This window comes from Ranitomeya variabilis, chromosome 1, assembly GCF_051348905.1.
Source record: "Ranitomeya variabilis isolate aRanVar5 chromosome 1, aRanVar5.hap1, whole genome shotgun sequence".
Taxonomy (NCBI): domain Eukaryota; kingdom Metazoa; phylum Chordata; class Amphibia; order Anura; family Dendrobatidae; genus Ranitomeya; species Ranitomeya variabilis.
The window spans coordinates 528,356,706-528,370,047 of record NC_135232.1 but is presented as its reverse complement, the minus strand read 5'-3'; the positions used below and the strand labels follow the sequence as shown (position 1 = coordinate 528,370,047).

The window sequence follows — 13,342 nt, the reverse complement described above, 5'->3', positions numbered from 1 at the left end:
TGATGATACTCCAAAGGTTCTCTATAGGGTTGAGGTCAGGGGAAGATGGTAGCCACACCATGAGTTTATCTCCTTTTATGCCCATAGCAGCCAATGACACAGAGGTATTCTTCGCCGCATGAGATGGTGCACTTTCATGCATGAAGATGATTTAGCTCCTGAAGGCACATTTCTGCTTTTTATACCATGGAAGAAAGTTGTCAGTCAGAAACTATATATTTTGCAGAGGTCATTTTCACACTTTCAGGAACCTTAAAGAGCCCTACCAGCTGTTTCCCCATGATTCTGGCCCAAAACATGACTCCTCCACCTCCTTGCTGACGTCGCAGCCTTGTTAGGACATTGGTGGCCATCCACCAACCATCCACTACTCTAACCAGCTGGACCATCCAGGGTTGCTCGACACTCATCAGTAAACAAGACTGTTTGAAAATAAATTAGTCTTCATGTATGTCTGGGCCCACTGCAACTGTTTCTGCTTGTGAACACTGTTTAGGGGTGGCCGAATAGTAGGTTTATGCACCACAGCAAGCCTTTGAAGGATCCTACACCTTGAGATTTGAGGGACTCCAGAGGCACCAGCAGCTTCAAATAACTGTTTGCTGCTTTGCAATTGTATTTTGGCAGCTGCTCTCTTAATCCAATGAATTTGTCTGGAAGAAACCTTCCTCATTATGCCTTTATCTGCATGAACTCTGCGCTCTTTTTCAGTCACAAATCTCTTCACAGTATGATGACCACTCTTAAGTTTTCGTGAAATAGCTAATGTTTTCATGCCTTGTTCAAGGCCTTGCACTATTTAACACTTTTCAGCCCAGAAAGATCCTTGTTATTTTTCATATTGTTTGAAACCTGTGGCCTGCTTAATAATGTGGAACATCATTTTTAAGTAGTTTTCCTTTAATTTGAATCACCTGGAAAAATAATTATCACACGTGTTTAAGATTGATTTCAGTGATCCATTGAGCCCTGAGACACAATACCATCCACAAGTTTATTTGAAAAGCAAAACAATTAAATCTTTATGAAACTTAAATCCAATTTTCATAATAATTTGGAACAGTGTAGATACCATATAGGACTTAGCAAAGATTCAGCTTATAACTATATCACAAATACATACCATATAGGAACTAGCAAAGATTCAGTTTATAACTATATTACAAATATATACGCTATAGGCAATGATAATATTAGGGAGCAATTAAATCAGTAAACACTTACTTTTTTTCAAAGAGTAGAGCAGAGCAGCTGTTCAGATTCGCAGAAAAACTGTCTTTAAGATTCTGCTGTCAAGACTGGAGCAAGTCTGTCCTGTATTTAAAGTGAAAATACCACCCACATGTTCTGACCGTGTACAACCCTTCAGTGATTTCAACCAATCAGTTTAGGATTACACTAATGAGTCACAGCTGTTGTGTTAAAATTAAATAACTTATCTAGGACTGAAATATATTATCTAGGACTGAAATATTTGGAATAAATACAGCATTTAATATGAAATTATTCAATTGAATTTCTGGAAGAGGCCTGCGGTTGTTGATCACTGCCACACAATCATTTATTCAATCATGGCTTCTAACTCCTATGAGGAAATATTACAGAAACAATATTTCACACCTAAGGCACCAGGATCATTCAGTGGAATTGACAAATTATTTACAGAGACAAGAGACCATGGAATTAAGAAATCTGATGTGGCTGATTGGTTGAATAAACAAGATACCTACACGCTATACAGACCTGCTAGAAAACACTTTTTGACAAATAAAATTTACGTATCAGACATTGATTCGCAGTGGCAAGTGGATCTCTTGAGTTTGATTGACTATTCAAGGGAAAATGATAATGTCAAATACATCCTGACGGTGATTGATACTCTATCGAGATACGCATGGTGCATGGCCTTATCAAACAAGACTGGAGCAGCTGTAGCCAGATCATTCAAATTAATATTTCAAAATGATAAGCGCATACTGGGGAAATTGCAGATGGATCGCGGCAAAGAATTTATAAATTCATCACTCAAGCAACTATGTAATATGCATAATATTCACCACTTTTTTTTACCAACAATGTTGTAAAGGCCACTATGGTGGAGCGCTTTAATCACACATTAAAAACTCGTATGTGGCACTATCTAACGAAGCATAATACCTTTAGGTATATTGATATTTTACCGGATTTGGTGCATAGCTACACTCATGCATACCACTGCGCTATATGCTGCAGGCCTGCTGATGTGACCCTGCAAAATTCGCTACAAATCTGGCGCAATATTTACAGTTCTAGTACTACTAATAAACCTATTAAACTGACTTTAAAAATCTGTGATCATGTCAGAATATCTCGGTATAAGGGAACTTTTTCCAAGGGTTATGAACAAACATACAGCGAAGAGATTTTTTTAATTACCACCGTCTCCAATAAATTTCATAAACCTCTTTATAAAATTAGTGATTTAGCAGGCGACGCTGTAGAGGGGTCATTTTGTAAGGAAGAGCTGCAAAAAATACCTTTGGATGAGAATCATGTCTGCAGAGTAAAAAAGATTTTGAGAAAAAAAAAGTGTCAGGGGTGTGAGCCAGTGCTTTGTCAAATGGCTGGGGTACCCTGAAAAGTTCAATAGTTGGATCCCATCTTCAGAGTTGACAGATATATAGCCATGGAAGCTGGCTCGTTCTTTATCACTCTCCCTTCCAACGCGTCTAACGATATATTTCCCAAAAATACAATTGCCGAGTATACAACTAAATTATCTAAGCCAGTTCAACTTGGAGGCCCGTACGAAGATGCGCTAACGGAAATTCAATGTCCTCATACATGGTACACATTTGAACAGAATGATGGGAATTTCTATATAGGAAAACGTGGCGATGTGCTAAAGGAATATTATGTAAAGTTGGGGTTTTATTCAACAATCGTGGACCTCATACACGCGATTAATGAGAGAATTGATATTTTGAAGATTTCCAGTGATGGGTTTAAGCTGTGTAATGATGATGTGAAGAGGAGCGTCACCCTAACGGATTCGCCATGAATACATTTTGCCCCCGGCCACAAATTGGCGCACATTTTAGGCCTCCAACCATACATTGAGGCTTCTGTAGATAATAGCCTGGTTGATCTGAAGAAGATTTATGCAGATATAAAAGATGGATTTTATACATTGTTTGTGTACACAGATATAATACAGCATCAGCTTGTGGGGGACAGCTATGTCCAACTTCTGAGAACTGCTCAGGTAACCGGCAAGAGCGGTGAGATTATCACCCTTCAGTACACAAGACCCGATTACGTGCCCTTATGCAAGCAGCATTTTGATTCTGTGGCAATCTCTATCTTATCAGACCAAGGCACCCCAGTTAAATTCAAGTACGAAAAAGTATTGTGCGATTATATTTTAGACCGCGACAGTATTGACACGATAAAATGGTGTCTCAAAGGGTGTATGGAGACCCCGCTGTTTATGCCCGCTACTATATTGCCCAGTCGGGGCACGGGCTAGAGGGGTTCAGCGGCAGTGAGTACATGTATTATTCTGGCCTGGCCGGGATATTTAAAGGCTTATTTCGCCGTGCCGTACCACTTTTCAGAAAAGGCTTAGAATTAGTAAAGCCCCACACGAAGACGGCTGTCAGAAACATTGCTAAAGATGCTGTCACTACTGTCTCATCAGCCCTTATGAATAGGATAAATACACAACCTCAGTAAGATGGTTCTGAGATAATTAATGTCGCTAAAAAACCGCCTTTACCGCCGATGCTCATGAATAAAAATACAACCAAGAGACGCCGCCGTCAGAAGCGAGTAAGACGCTCTGTGGACGACATCTTCTAATCAATTATCATGGCTTTCCTGCATGATGCTTCTGTATAGTGCGCAAAATCTGAACTGGATATTTTTGACATACCGCCGACTCAAACAAGTATAGTGAAATCTCTATTTGTAGAAGTACAACCGGTTGCGGCACTGTCAGACAACGGGTCCTTGGAATTTTTCATATCTGGGAGCGGCGATTATTATTATGATCTGAACAACACGCTGCTGTACATAAATTGCCGCATCATCAAGCAAGATAATACGGCTATCGCTGATGGCGCGCGTGTGGCGCTCATAAACTACCCTCTAGCCACTCTTTTTAACCAGGTCGATATTACTCTGGGAGACCAACTTATCTCACAATCGGACAATCTCTACAGCTATAGAGCGTACATAGAGACCCTTTTAAATTACAGCTCGCAGACACTCATCACAATTTACAGCCGGTTTGTTCTATAAAGACACTGTGGGCCATCATAATGACCGGGGCTTGGATGGTGCAAATGCAGGGTTTGTCAAAAGAACCAATGCAACTTCCCACTCAAAGCCCGTCGACCTCTTGGGGCCCATTTTTGGGGATATATTTAATCAACCAAAGTTAATATTGAATGGGCATTTCTCACTCATTAAAACAGGTAACCTACGTGCTGAAGTCCGGTTTGCGCTACCCACACCCCACACAATAAATATGTTTGTTTTTGCAGTCAACCACATCATTCTGGAAATTAATAATAGGAGAGAGATCTTGTACGATTTTAATTAAGTAACGATGGACAGTCTACAGCTTACCGCGGTACTGAAGGCCGCTAATTATACAGACCGCATATTCGCCGGTGTGTTTCCGTGTGATTTGCTTCTGGAAGAAAGAGTGACTCAGAGACCCACAGCATATATCGTGAATACAGACCCGTCGAGTCAAGCTGGGCGCCACTGGGTATTGATCATACTCTGCGATGATAAGATGGGCATATTTTTTGATAGCTATGGCTTTTGTCCGGATAGTATTATCTTTCCACGTGAATTTGTGACATTCCTGAACAAGAATTATGAATCTTATTGTTACCAAAACTCGCAAATCCAGGATACGTATAATACTGTATGTGGCCATTATTGCATATATGTATTACATCATTTAGCATGCAGATTACCATTCAAAAATGTGGTTGTCTTTGTCAGTTTCATTGATCTAGATGTCTGACCAGGACATAGCTAAATTCCCTAATGCCCCATTTCATATGAAAGTTGATTGATTGCATTCCAATGCTGTTGTGTGTGTGTGTGTGGCATTGCTACCTTATAATGTGTTCTTTATTTTCATTTAGTTCTGTCAATAAACATTTTAAGCTGATCTGTTTGCTTCTGCATCATTGTTTTCCTTCACTTCTGTGACCCCAGAACTCATAACACCCACATCTGTTTGTTGTGTAACTGGGCATATCGCTGTCCCGCTGTGTTGATTGATCTGTTCTGGCTGTATCTGCGCCATTGAACTGTTTGTTGTGTTTTATCTGTACGTATCTGTGCACCATGTGTGGTGTGGAGATTGACATTGGATGGCTTGTTTACTACATTTAAACATGGCTCTGTTCCTACATGAGCTCATCTGGTTCTATTTAAGCATGGGAATACTGTAGCTCCTGAACACTGCACCCAGTCTGTGATGCACAGAATGCCTTTCACATAACATGCTGCAGAAACACGATCATTTTGTACCATGTGATCATTGGGAATAAAATGCATTGCTATGATTACAGCAGCAAACTCATATCAACTTCATATAAAATGAAAATCTAATATGATATAAAAGCGATGTATCAAATACTGTGATAACAATATCAAACACTATCAAATACACTGACAGGGAGGGGAGGGGTTACACACTTTTGATACACTTTGATAGGAGCGGGGCAGCTGTCAAATTGAGTTTGACGAGTGATACCTCTTCTCTACTACTAATATCCATTGTCCTTTTCCAGCCAGAAAACACCAGACCATGGCTGTTTTATTTGGCTTGGCTGGTTGTCAAAAATGGGAGGAACCACATGTTGTTTAAAATTATTTAAATAATTAAAAAAAAAAAAAAGTGTGGGGACCTCTTGATTCGTGATAACCAGCCATTCTAAAGCTGAGAGCTGAGGGTTGAAGCCCACAGCTGTCAGTTTTTCTTGGCTAGTTATCAAAAATACAAGGGAATCCATGCTATTTTGAATTATTTATTGATAGGGCAGGTGCTGGCTGATGAATACATCCATCAGCCGGCACCTGCTCTCGCTATTATCAGCGATTTCAGGTGTGGACTGATAGGACACATGCACAAATTGACTATTACTAGTCCAGATCAAATTAAAAAGTTAACAGCTGCAATATATCATGAATTGTATGTATATACACATTCTCATTTAAAGATTTTTCTGTATTTTCATGACTGAATGAAGGTCAGTCAGTCTGAAAAGTTGGGAAAACTTTGAAAGTGTCCCCAAGTGCAGTTGCAAAAACCATCAAGTGCTACAAAGAACCTGGCTTACATGAGGACCGCCCCTGGAAAGGAAGACCAAGAGTCACCTCTGCTTCTGAGGATAAGTTTATCTGAGTCACCAGCCTCAGAAATCGCAGGTTAACAGCAGCTCAGATTAGAGACCAGGTCAATGCCACACACAGTTCTAGCAGCAGACACATCTCTACAACAACTGTTAAGAGGAGACTTTGTGCAGCAGGCCTTCATGGTAAAATAACTGCTAGGAAACCACTGCTACGGACAGGCAACAAGCAGAAGAGACTAGTTTGGGCTAAAGAACACAAGAAATGGACATTAGATCAGTGGAAATCTGTGCTTTGGTCTGATGAGTCCAAATTTTAGATCTTTGGTTCCAACCACTCTACATGCCTGATTCCCACGGTGAAGCATGGAGGAGGTGTGATGGTGTGAGGGTGCTTTGCTGGTGACACTAATTTATTCAAAATTGAAGGCATACTGAACCAGCATGGCTACCACAGCATCTTGCAGCGGCATGCTATTCCATCCGCTTTGCGTTTGGTTGAACCATCATTTATTTTTCAACAGGACAATGACCCCAAAGACACCTTCAGGCTGTGTAAGGGCTATTTGACCATAAGGAGAGTGATGGGGTGCTACGCCAGATGACCTGGCCTCCACAGTCACCAGACCTGAACCCAATCGAGACTCCTTCAAGATTGTTGGAAGACCATTTCCGGTGACTACCTCTTGAAGCTCATCAAGAGAATGCCAAGAGTGTGCAAAGCAGTCATCAAAGCAAAAGGTGGCTACTTTGAAGAACCTAGAATATAAGACATATTTTCAGTTGTTTCACTCTTTAAGTATATAATTCCAAATGTGTTAATTCATAGTTTTGATGCCTTCAGTGTGAATTTACAATTTTCATAGTCATGAAAATACAGAAAAATCTTTAAATGAGAACGTGTGTCCAAGCTTTTCCTCTGTACTGTGTGTGTGTGTGTGTGTGTGTGTGTGTATATATATATATAAACACACACTGCTCCAAGTAAATCAAACTTCTGTGAAATCAAACTGTTCACTTAGGAAGCAACACTGTTTGACAATCAATTTCACATGCTTTTGTACAAATGGAATAGACAACAGATTGAAATTATTGACAATTATCAAGACACCCCCTATAAAGGAGTGGTTCTGCAGGTGGATACCACAGACCACATCTCAGTACCAGTAAATCTGGCTGATATTTTGATCACTTTTGAGTGTTTGTTGTGCTTTCACACTCGTGGTAGCATGAGACGGACTCTACAACCCACACAAGTGGCTCAGGGAGTGTAGCTCATCCAGGATAGCACATCAATGCGAGCTGTGGCAAGAAGGTTTACTGTGTCTGTCAGTGTAGTGTCCAGAGGCTGGATACTACCAGTAAACAGGCCAGTACACCAGGAGATGTGGAGTGGGCCATAGGAGGGCAACAACCCTGCATAAGGACCGCTACCTCAGCCTTTGTGCAAGGAGGAACAGAAGGAGCACTGCCAGAGCCCTGCAAAATGACCTCCAGCAGGCCAAAAATGTGCATGCATCTGCGCAAATGGGTAGAAACCGGCTCCATGAGGATGGTCTGAGCACCCGGCGTCCACAGACAGGGGTTGTGCTCACAGCCCAACACCGTGCAGGACACTTGCATTTGCCACAGAACATCAGGATTAGCAAACTCACCACTGGTGCCCTGTGCTATTCACAGATGAAAGCAGGTTCACACTGAGCACATGTGACAGATGTGATAAAGTCTGATGATGTCGTGAAGAGTGATCTGCTGCCTGCAACATCCTTCAGCATGACCGGTTTGGCAGTGGGTCAGTATTGGTGTGGGGTGGCATTTCGTTAGAGAGCCACACAGCCCTCCATGTGCTAGCCTGAAGTACCCTGACTGCCAGTAGGTACCAGGATGAGATCCTCAGACCCATTGTGAGACCACATGCATGTGCATTGGGTCCTGGATTCTTTCTGAGGCATGACAATGCTAGGCCTCATGTGGCTGAAGTGTGTCAGCAGTTCCTGCATGATGAAGGAATTGATAATATGGACTGGCCTGCCCATTCCACAGCACTGAATCCAATCGAGCACATCTGGGACATCATGTCTCACTCCATCCACCAATGCCACATTGCACCACAGACTGTCCAGGAGTTGACTGATGCCTTAATCCCGGTCTGGGAGGAAAGTAATGAAAAAGCTAGCACACAATCAATGAAGTTCACGGTGCTAGTGAACGGGATGTTGAGTCCCCAAAGTCATCAAATTCAAAAGATCACTGCACTCGTATAGTTTTCAAATGCATAATTTCAAAAGTTTATTAAATTTGTGTCAGAGAGAAAAAAAGGTTCCTGGCGAATTTGACGTTTCGGCTAACCCGTAGCCTTGTTCACAAAAATCGCTGTAACAAGTGAAAGATAAAACAATGTCACTCACAGATAAGTATATACATATTTACAATTTGTACACAAAAGAAAGAAATCCATGTCACGGTGATACAATCGCCGATAGTTGGGCATATCATATAGGGATTATCGACTAGGAATCACATATTTTTCAAGACATATGAACAAATCGACGATCGAGAGGGGGAGTTTGAGAGAGGGAGTTCATGTTGGATCTGGAGAGAACACTTATGGAGGAAGAACATACCCTGTTAGAACTGTATTGCATACAAAGAGAGGACCCTTTTGGTGAGTCAAATAAAACGATGAAGAGGCATAACCTGGAAGGAACAATATAGCATAAAGAGGCAGCAGAGTCATACGGTACATAGCAGAGGGGGAGGCATACGCCCAACCCCTAGTATAATATTGACAGTAATTCCCTCCTTAGATGCTGGTTATTCTTATCACCACCCCAAAAAAGAGTAGTACATCATAGAAATACTGACCTAGCAGGAGTGCTAGCGAACATAAGCCCATACACAAAAACCGTATCAGCGGCTGGACCGAGACTTGTGGCTGCAATATATACATATAAGAACAATGAGGCCCAATAGTGTAGACAGATAGAACTGTGGGGTATATGGAGCTATTGGAATACCTGTCCAGTGGATGCAGTCAATACTTGATGTCAGCCTGTATCCGTTCAGTATTTTTTGCAGTGTCCCAGATCTAGTGTGATGGTATAGTGCTATGTGTGAGAGAAGGAGGGAACAGTTATAAAAGGGACCATGTCTCCTATATGGAAATGGTATGGAGGACACGTTATAATGCCTGTTAAAGATCTAACTCAGTACCTGTGTCACCAATCGTTGCAGGGGACCACACTAGTGCTGGCCACTGGTTACAGTGGTATCTCCTTACTATAATGGGAAATGCTGCCTGTAGGTTCCGGATTAATGTACCTGTATACAGGTCCTTCTCAAAAAATTAGCATATAGTGTTAAATTTCATTATTTACCATAATGTAATGATTACAATTAAATTTTCATATATTATAGATTCATTATCCACCAACTGAAATTTGTCAGGTCTTTTATTGTTTTAATACTGATGATTTTGGCATACAACTCCTGATAACCCAAAAAACCTGTCTCAATAAATTAGCATATTTCACCCGACCAATCAAATAAAAGTGTTTTTTAATACCAAACAAAAAAACCATCAAATAATAATGTTCAGTTATGCACTCAATACTTGGTCGGGAATCCTTTGGCAGAAATGACTGCTTCAATGCGGCGTGGCATGGAGGCAATCAGCCTGTGACACTGCTGAAATGTTATGGAGGCCCAGGATGCTTCAATAGCGGCCTTAAGCTCATCCAGAGTGTTGGGTCTTGCGTCTCTCAACTTTCTCTTCACAATATCCCACAGATTCTCTATGGGGTTCAGGTCAGGAGAGTTGGCAGGCCAATTGAGCACAGTAATACCATGGTCAGTAAACCATTTACCAGTGGTTTTGGCACTGTGAGCAGGTGCCAGGTCGTGCTGAAAAATGAAATCTTCATCTCCATAAAGCATTTCAGCCGATGGAAGCATGAAGTGCTCCAAAATCTCCTGATAGCTAGCTGCATTGACCCTGCCCTTGATGAAACACAGTGGACCAACACCAGCAGCTGACATGGCACCCCACATCATCACTGACTGTGGGTACTTGACACTGGACTTCAGGCATTTTGGCATTTCCTTCTCCCCAGTCTTCCTCCAGACTCTGGCACCTTGATTTCCGAATGACATGCAAAATTTGCTTTCATCAGAAAAAAGTACAAGCTTCTGCCGCTGTTTATGGTTCAAAAGTGGCTTTACCTGGGGAATGCGGCACCTGTAGCCCATTTCCTGCACACGCCTGTGCACGGTGGCTCTGGATGTTTCCACACCAGACTCAGTCCACTGCTTCCTCAGGTTCCCCAAGGTCTGGAATCGGTCCTTCTCCACAATCTTCCTCAGGGTCCGGTCACCTCTTCTCGTTGTACAGCGTTTTCTGCCACATTTTTGCCTTCCAACAGACTTACCATTGAGGTGCCTTGATACAGCACTCTGGGAACAGCCTATTTGTTGAGAAATTTCTTTCTGGGTCTTACCCTCTTGCTTGAGGGTGTCAATGATGGCCTTCTTGACATCTGTCAGGTCGCTAGTCTTACCCATGATGGGGGTTTTGAGTAATGAACCAGGCAGGGAGTTTTTAAAAGCCTCAGGTATCTTTTGCATGTGTTTAGAGTTAATTAGTTGATTCAGAAGATTAGGGTAATAGGTCGTTTAGAGAACCTTTTCTTGATATGCTAATTTATTGAGACAGGTTTTTTGGGTTATCAGGAGTTGTATGCCAAAATCATCAGTATTAAAACAATAAAAGACCTGACAAATTTCAGTTGGTGGATAATGAATCTATAATATATGAAAGTTTAATTGTAATCATTACATTATGGTAAATAATGAAATTTAACACTATATGCTAATTTTTTGAGAAGGACCTGTATATAAGCACCAAAACATAAAAAATTATATAAATGAGGTATCGCTGTAATCGTAATGACTAGTGTTGAGCGATACCGTCCGATACTTGAAAGTATCGGTATCGGATAGTATCGGCCGATACCCGAAAAGTATCGGATATCGCCGATACCGATACCCAATACCAATACAAGTCAATGGGACACCAAGTATCGGAAGGTATCCTGATGGTTCCCAGGGTCTGAAGGAGAGGAAACTCTCCTTCAGGCCCTGGGATCCATATTAATGTGTAAAATAAAGAATTAAAATAAAAAATATTGATATACTCACCTCTCCGGAGGCCCCTGCACCTCACTGCTGTTAACCGGCAGCCTTCTTTGCTTAAAATGAGCGCGTTTAGGGCCTTCCATGACGTCACGGCTTCTGATTGTCGCGTGCCGCTCATGTGACCGCCACGCGACCAATCACAAGCCGTGACGTCATTCTCAGGTCCTAAATTCCTAGAATTAGGAATTTAGGAAAAAGGAATTCGGAATTAGGAATTAAGAAATTAGGAATTTAGGACCTGAGAATGACGTCACGGCTTGTGATTGGTCGCGTGGCGGTCACATGAGTGGCACGCGACCAATCAGAAGCCGTGACGTCATGGAAGGTGCTGAACGCGCTCATTTTAAGCAAAGCAGGCTGCCGGTTACTACCAGGGCGCGTCAGAGGGTGAGTATATCCCTATTTTTTATTTTAATTCTTTATTTTTTACATGGATATGGATCCCAGGGCCTGAAGAAGAGTCTCCTCTCCTTTAGACCCTGGGATCCATACACTGGGAACTTCCGATTCCGATTCCCGGTACCACAAAAGTATCGGATCTCGCTATCGGAATTCCGATACCGCAAGTATCGGCCGATACCCGATACTTGCGGTATCGGAATGCTCAACACTAGTAATGACCTGAAGAATAAAACTGCTTTATCAATTTTTCCAAATGCGTAACGGTATAAACGCCCCCAAAAGAAATTCATTAGTTGCTGGTTTTTGTTCATTCTGCCTAACACAAATCAGAATAAAAAGCGATCAAAAAATATCATGTGCCCAAAAATGATACCAATAAAAACGTTAACTCGTCCCGCAAAAAAACAAGACCTCACATGACTCTGTGGACCAAAATGTGGAAAAATTATAGCTCTCAAAATGTGGTAACGCAAAAAATATTTTTTGCAATAAAAAGCGTCTTTTAGTTCATGACAGCTGCCAAACATAAAAACCCACTATAAAAACCCCCTATAAATAGTAAATCAAACCCCCTTTTATCATCACCTTAGTTAGGGAAAAATGTGTTAAAAAAAGTATTTATTTCTATTTTCCTATTAGGGTTAGGGTTATGGCTACAGTTAGGGTTAGGGCCAAAATTAGGGTTAGGGTTGGGGCTAAAGTTAGGGTTAGAGATTGGATTACATTTATGGTTGGGATTAGGGTTAGGGGTGTGGTTAGGGTTATGGTTGGGATTAGGGTTAGAGGTGTGTTGGGGTTAGGGTTGGAGTTTGAATTGGGGGTTTCCACTGTATAGGCACATCAGGGGCTCTCCAAATGCGACATGACATCCTATCTCAATTCCAGACAATTTTGCATTGCAAAGTCAAACAGCGCTTCTTCCCTTCCTAGCTCTGCCATAGCCTCATAAAAGGACAGTGGTCAGAATTGTAAAAACAGTGGTTTACCCCCACGTATGGGGTATCTGCATAGCCAGGACAAATTGTGCAACAACTTTTATGGTCCAATTTCTCCTGTTACCCTAGGTAAAATAAAACAAATTGGAGCTGAAGTAAATTTTTTGTCAAAAAGAGTTAAATGTTCTTTTTTTTTTTTAAACATTACAAAAATTCCTGTGAAACACCTGAAGGGTTTATAAACATTTTGAATGTGATTTTGAGCACCTTGAGGGGTGCAGTTTTTAGAATAGTGTCACACTTGGGTATTTTCTATCAATTACACCCCTCAAAGTGGCTTCAAATGTGATGTGGTCTCTAAAAAAAGGTGTTGTAAAAATGAGAAATTGCTGGTCAACTTTTAACCCTTACAACTCCCTAACAAAAAAAACTTTTGGTTCCAAAATTGTGCTG

At 41.4% G+C, this 13,342-nt stretch overlaps 1 protein-coding gene and 1 long non-coding RNA gene across 3 annotated transcripts in view; one reads left to right on the top strand and one right to left on the bottom strand.

The window, feature by feature from the left end:
• Positions 1-13,342, top strand: part of PLPPR3 (phospholipid phosphatase related 3) — a 479,615-nt gene that overhangs the window by 389,594 nt on the left and 76,679 nt on the right. The window lies entirely within an intron of this gene.
• Positions 9,240-9,674, bottom strand: LOC143799595 (uncharacterized). The gene is made up of 3 exons (XR_013220533.1): positions 9,573-9,674; positions 9,377-9,466; positions 9,240-9,294 (listed from the first exon to the last, which is right to left on the bottom strand). It is a non-coding gene; the product is annotated as an uncharacterized LOC143799595 (long non-coding RNA).